This window comes from Chenopodium quinoa, unplaced genomic scaffold, assembly GCF_001683475.1.
Source record: "Chenopodium quinoa cultivar QQ74 unplaced genomic scaffold, ASM168347v1, whole genome shotgun sequence".
In the NCBI taxonomy this organism is placed as follows: Eukaryota; Viridiplantae; Streptophyta; class Magnoliopsida; order Caryophyllales; family Amaranthaceae; genus Chenopodium; species Chenopodium quinoa.
This window is the reverse complement of record NW_018744284.1, coordinates 266,814-274,027: the sequence shown is the minus strand read 5'-3', so window position 1 is coordinate 274,027 and position 7,214 is coordinate 266,814. Positions and strand designations below refer to the sequence as shown.

General features: G+C 36.4%; 1 long non-coding RNA gene across 1 annotated transcript; it reads left to right on the top strand.

The window, feature by feature from the left end:
* Window positions 1–632: 632 nt before the first annotated feature.
* On the top strand, window positions 633–3,037 carry LOC110694941. The gene is made up of 2 exons (XR_002505989.1): window positions 633–1,220; window positions 2,406–3,037. It is a non-coding gene; the product is annotated as an uncharacterized LOC110694941 (long non-coding RNA).
* Window positions 3,038–7,214: the final 4,177 nt, after the last annotated feature.

Sequence of the window (7,214 nt, the reverse complement as noted above, 5' to 3'; positions counted from 1 at the left end):
TCCTCTATAAAAGGGAGAGCAAAACAGAAATTAAGAGGCAGTTTTTGAGATTTGATAAAAAACCTTGTGTTTATAGCATTTTAACTTAGAGTTTGTCTCAAGTTCAAGTGTTCCCTTATTGCTTTGAGTGAGTCTTGAGTGATAAGCTTAGGAGAGATTGAGTGAGTCTTATCTCTGGCCTAAAACCCCAAAACTTTGAGTGTGTCCTTGAGTTTTGGCCCTTTTATCTTGTTCCATGATATTTGAGTATTCTAACTATAAGTATTTTTAAATCCATCAACCCATATTCGGGAGGGGGTATTTAGATTCACATCAGCTTTATATGGTAATTTGTGGGCGATGTTTAGCGATTCACATAAATTAACCTGCCTATTGAAACTAAGTCAAAACATCAATTCTCATATCTCGAATCTCGAATCAATATTGCATAATTCATACAATTAAACCTGCGCAAATCTAATTGCATAGCATTACAACAATCAATAGGAAATTAATCAAAAAATTAACAATCAACAATAATAAATCATCCCTTCATATTAATCATGAATCTCCAAGAACCCTGGAATTAAAACTACTCGTACATAATTAAATCTAAACTAATCAAAACAATTAAATAAGACATAATTAATAAGCAATAAATAAAACATGAAATAAAAGCAAAATAAACAAAAGTAATAATAACGTTATACTAGAAATTGCGTACGAATTCTCAACTAACAAAACAAAAGCAAAGTAAATAAAAAAAAAATTAAAAAGGTCTGACAAAAGCTCAAAACTAATTTATGAAAATAAACTACTAAACTAATCTAATACTACCGAACCTCCAAACTAAAAACTAAGAAAATTTGCCTCCTCCCTTACGTGACTACCAAATCCTTTTTATAAGGAACGAAAAGGAATTTGTTTTTCAGTCAACTTCGGGGGTTGTTAATTGACGTCCAATATTTATCAAGTAACGCCCGTATTTTAAATTAAACATACTAATATACCCCCTCTTAAATAACCCATCAAAACTTTCTCTTCCTCCTTTTCAATCACCCTTCTCTTTCACCCACCCTTCTCTTTCACCCAAATTCAACCCCCAAAATAACCACCACCACCACCGCTTACCACCACATTCAACCACCAAGTATTTTGTTTTTAATCTTGGTGGCGACGCTACAAGGGAGGCGCAGATGTCGGGAAATCGCAAAGACAAGACAGTCGTCATCGGCGAGCAGGTGAGTCGACTTTTTTTTTTTTTTTTTTTTTTTCAGTCGAATTCGAGGAACGCCTGTAGATCTGGAAACTCCAGGCTACGAACGCCCGGAAATTTCAGATCTCTGGGTGTTTGTTCGAAAATTCCAGGCAAACCACGAATGAACGCCCAGAATTTTTGGATCTCTTGGGGTTCATTCGAAAATTCCAGGCGAACCACGAACGACTTTATCTTCTCACTTTGAGGTTGCTATTGAGTGCATTGTTGGAGTTCTTTAGTTGTCATTGCAGTAAATGGGTTGGTGAATTCTGGAATCATTCTTTTCTTTGGTTGTCAGACTAATTCTTGATTATGAAATAGGAATGGAGGGTGACTTTTATCATATAAACCCCTGTGCATACTTGAGATTAGTAGTGCAATATTGTGAGTGTTATACCAATGGTTGCATTGATGGTCCACCTTGTAAGCAAGTTTTTTTTAGGAATTAGTTGAATTTGCGAATTAAGAATTACATAGTTCTAGTATATTGAAATGTAGACTTTGGCATAGTTCTAGGCAGAGAGTATAATTACTATAAATTAATATGTGTGGATGGTTAGTAAAATTGATTTATTATAATATTACTAACCTTAATTTCAGCCATTGTTTCTCTAGTAGACTAGTACTGTAAGTTGGAAAGTGAGATAAGGGATTTACTGTCCAAAAACTTGTGCTGTCATTTCTTTGATCCTTCTGCAGTGTATTTTGTGACTAGTCCTTAGTTACAACTTACAAGTATTACTCATTGAAGCGTAGATTTGAAGTTTTCTGCAATTTTACTTACAATAATTAGTGTGTGTTTTTTAATCACAAACTGCAGCACTGATGTGCTTTTTTTTGTTTTTTTTTCATGAATTATTATTGTAGTATTTATAATGTATTTCTATGATATACTATGAAAATGTAATTGAATAAAAAATTTGCATATGCTACTCATATTTTGCAAAATTAGCTGTGAATGATCGGTTGATTTGCACAAACTATGAGTTAGGACTTAGGATTATAATTAGCATCAAGTAGTCTGTAAATGTCAGTTCATATTTGTGTGTCGTGTAGTTATTTCTTTCAGTTAGAAAAAGATACTAAACACTTACGTTTGTTACTTTGTTTCTCTATAATAGTTATTATGTTATACCTTCTAATTCTTCATCATGTATTGGCTATGAAGGATGCTGGACAGATAATTCTGAGTGGCGAAATCTATATGACCTTGAGGAGCCCCCAAGCACTGATGTTAGCCCTCTGAGATTATGTTTTTGGATGAGAAAAATGTGTTAGCTTTTTAGCAGGCTTAGGATGTATAACTCTCTAATAGTATGCTGCTTACAATGTGTGATATAAACAATAGATTTTGCTTGATGCTTCTGCTTCAGATTAGGGACGGTCACCGGTGGAACGGGTAGCTTAAGGACTGGTGCGCTCTCATACAAGTGATATATCAAGTCCTTCATGCTTGAACCTCCATTCCTGTCCACTTTGACAGCTTGTTTGATTTTATGTTAAGCTTATTGCAATCTTGGAATTCCATCTGGTGCCTTGTTATCACCATTTTTTCTTTATTGTATTGTTGGCAGATATCTCTGACAGTATGTATGAATGTATGATAGTACAGTGGGGTCATGCTATATTCATTAGTTACAAGTATATAGGAATATAGATTATGAATCCAACCTTTTGGATTATAAGAACTTTTGATGAGACCTTTTGTTCTCTTAAGATCATGTCTTATGTAGGAAATTGTCGTGTTTGTGTGAATAAAATATTTTGTGCATGTAACATCCTACATCCTTGATTTTGTTACTTCAGGTGGTTTCCACTTTCAGTTTCTGTGGTAGCGTTTCATGTTCATTTATTTGTGTGCATCACCAAAGTTTTTATCATAAAACATGGGCCACCGCTCCAACGAATACGCTGTATCTCAAAATCCAAACCACTTGGCTCATAATAAATCCTCCTGTATAAGTGTGGATAACCGATGATCTCATTAGCCATGATTTGTCGAGCTAATCTCCATTGCTCTTGATCACCCATGAAGAAGGAGGTAACACAACGAAAGCCGCAATTACCATCACCAATGACATCATTCCATCCGGTTATGTAAGGCAATATAGGTCCGGGGAGCAAGTGAGCGTACCTACATTGTTCGATGTTGAATCCATTTCCTCCTAAAAATACACTTTCGTAATTGGTAGAAAATAAATCATCAATTAATAGATATGAATGTTATAAAAAAAATTATTACAAAAAAATAATTCATACCGGATTCAGTTTGACGGTTTTGCCTTGAATTATGCTGTCTCGACCTTCTCCCTCCACGACCGCTTGTGTTACGCTCAACATTCTCGAAATGGCTACGATCACGCCTAGTAGAACGATCCCGTGGTTGACCTCGTGTTGAGTGATTCACTTCCGGCTCCGAAAAGATCTGAATGATTCGGATGCAGCTCATCTTCAATGATGCGAGAAACATTCTGAATCGTAACAGGGTCACTAGCCAAAACCTCATCGACAAGGGAGAGAAAATGTCTTGCTTCTTCTGCCGACTCATCGACAAACTCCGGTATATCAACACCATCACCAATGACAAGGCTCTGCCAAAATGGATGAATTTGACTGCAATACAACCCCTTCTTATCACGCATTGAATCATAAATCTGGCAAGCACGTGGTATCCCATGGGTGATCCGTAGAGCACAACTGCAACGCTCATGCACCTCGTAACTCAACTCTCTCATTCTTTGCGTCTCATCGTAAAGAACAGACAGACAATGATGAGAAACTTTTCCATTAAGCCGCTGCAACGGCATGTGCATGTACTTCTCACCCACTTTAGATCTACTAGCCTCCAAAGCGTTACGTATTCCAACGATCTGATTTTCAATCTGGCAATGCACTCGAGCCCATACCGTATCCAAAGAACCAGTCGATGATTCCATCCAACTCTTGACCGCTGAGTGCTGACTCTCAACCCTACATGTAGAAACATTACCATAGTGCATAACTTTGTTCGTCCAACACGTCACAAATTTCTCTTTATGGGGAAGCCAAGTAGTCTCAACGTAATCCACAACTTTTGGATACCAACCCCAACTTGTTTTCAAACTCTGCAAGGCTAACTCATATTCCAGCTCAGATGCTGCATTCATGACTCGTTTCCATCTACCATTTTTGAACTTTGCACCCACTGTCTTGTCCTTAAACAATCTAGTCACATAAGCTTCGACATCTTTATTAATGTGCCACCTACAAAGTAAAAGCGTAGTGTGAGGAAACTCGGCTTTCAATGCTGCACAAAGTCCAAGCTCACGGTCAGTTAAGAACACTGATGGCTCCTGTTGGTATCCGATCAAATTCCTCAATCTCTGAAGCACCCATCGATAACTAGCTTGTGTCTCGTTTCTCATGAACACATATCCAACAAGGAAATTCTGATTGGTCGGTGTAACCCCAAATATCTCAAAGAATGGCATGCCGTATATGTTTGTCTTGTATGTGGAGTCCATACCAATCACATACGGATATGTGCGTAACAAGTTGCACGTGATCGGATGCACCATGAATGCATGCTGTAAAACACCGATGTCATCATCCATAACCCAGTAAAGGTAGTGACTCTCTCTAGCCAAATGCAGTAATTGTTGAACCACTCCTCTTCCTTCGGAATCCTCCATTCTGATGTCACTTCTACAATTGTATATATGCCTGATGTTTGGATGATCTTCAGAAAATTGCTCTATAATGGTTTCCATGATATTACGAGGGGCAACCTTTGACCTCGTCAAGTTACGCACAACCTGTTTCGCACCTGGACTAAGACCGCTGATTTGTCGATGACCTTCAGGATACACAATGAAAGGATGATTGTGGGTGCCGGTTACATCATTTTTAGCACAGATCCTCCAACCATCAGTGCTTCTCTCGTAATATATCTTGATGTAGAAAGGACACCCAACGGACTTGGTTTTAGTGTCCTTGGGAATCACATTCTCCAAATCTCTTGACCTTTTCTTCCGACCACGATTGCAAGCCAAATATCGATACGGCCGACCATCGGTGGTATTTTTGTACGATGCTGAGACAAATATAAATCCAATTGGCCAGGAAATTTCTTTCGCCCATTCAACAACAGCATCATAACTAGGAAACACTGTGCCGGTTTGAAAATGGCCACTATAATTCACACCATCACCACCGTTTTCTGAATCCTATATAAAAACCACAAACAAACTACTTAAGAACCCATATAATAATAATAATAATAATAATAATAATAATAATAATAATAATAATAATAATAATAATAATAATAATAATAATAATAATAATAATAATAATAATAATAATAATAAACGACAAAAATACGATAATAATAAGTACAAACGCCTGAAATGATTGAATGTACCATGGAAGAAACGCCTGAAAATTTAGAATCTACCGTGGGACATTCTAAAATTTCAAGCGTTTCTTCCATGGTTTGCCTGAAAATTTAGAATGTTTACGGTAGATTCTAAACTTTCAGGCTTTTCTTCCATGAACATATTTACAATTGTGAGAAACGCCTGATATTTTTGAATGTACCATGGATGAAACGCCTGATAATTTAGAATCTACCAAGGACATACTAAAATTTCAGGCGTTCCTACCATGGTTCGCCTGAAAATTTAGAATGTCCTTGGTAGATTCCAAAATTTCAGGCATTCCCATGAACATTTGAAAATACAATGTGAGGAACGCCTGATATTTTTGAATCTTCCATGGACATTTTAAATTTTCAGGAGTTCCTACCGGGGTAGATTCTAAATTCTCAGGCGTTTCTCTGGCAGTTACGAAATAAAAAAAAAACGAAAAAAATACATCGTACTCACAGTCACAGGCAACTCCGGTGGCGTCGACAATTATGCAAACTCGTCCACTCACCGCTTGTGTAAATCGTTTTTGAATAAAGGTTTTTTTTTTTTTGGATGATGAATAATGGTGGCTGGTGGTTATCTGGTGGCGGTGGCTATTCGATGGCTAGTGGGGTAAAAATAAAATAGTGTAAATTTATAAGGTATAAAAGTAAATTAGGGTAAGAGTAAATTAGGATAAAATTAAAAAGAGGGCATGTTTGTAATGTCATGTTAAAGTACGGGCGTTACCTGGTAAATACCGGACGCGATTTAGCAATTCACACTTCTAATCCTACTGAAACTAAAGCTGCGTCCAACATCCGCAATACATAGGCTTTTTTTTACATTTAAGCCCAATTAAAATATAACTGACCAAACACAACAGCTGCCAAACCAATCGGGTACTGTGCCATCCGATCAGGCCCAATCAACTGGGCAACGTGTTGGCCTGCTTGGATTCTTGGATTTGTAACTTGTGCTTTTATATAAATTGGCCCAATTTCATTCTTCTTGATATCCAAGTATTGGATTAATAAAATTAGTACTCCAAACAAATCGAGCCCTTAATCACCGCATCAAATTTAATTAACTCAATCTTGGGCTTTAAATATACTATCATAAAATACAATCCGACTCCTATATCTTCGTAGTGGTCTAATAAGACCGGAAATTGTTATAACTCTGCAAATTCCTACAAAATAATGCCAACTCTACGAAAACACTAGAAAACGTATATTAGTAATAAAATAGCTCCGCAGAGCTCAAATAACCACAAATATGACCATGGGACGGGGAATAAAAATATTTATAAAATAGACTCATCAGATACTAAACGGATTAATAACACATCTTAGCATGTCACTAATAAAAATCATAATTAAAGCGTTAACCTAAACATGATATTAGACATCATAATAAACATCCTAATCATGATATTAGAAATCATAAAAACATCCTAACAAGATACTAGAAATTAAAATAATATTCTAAACATGATTTCTACTCCAAAATCAAGGAATAAGGATAGTAGATCCACTCACTTTGATGCTTCAACCTTCTTGATATTAAAACAATACACACATTAGTAA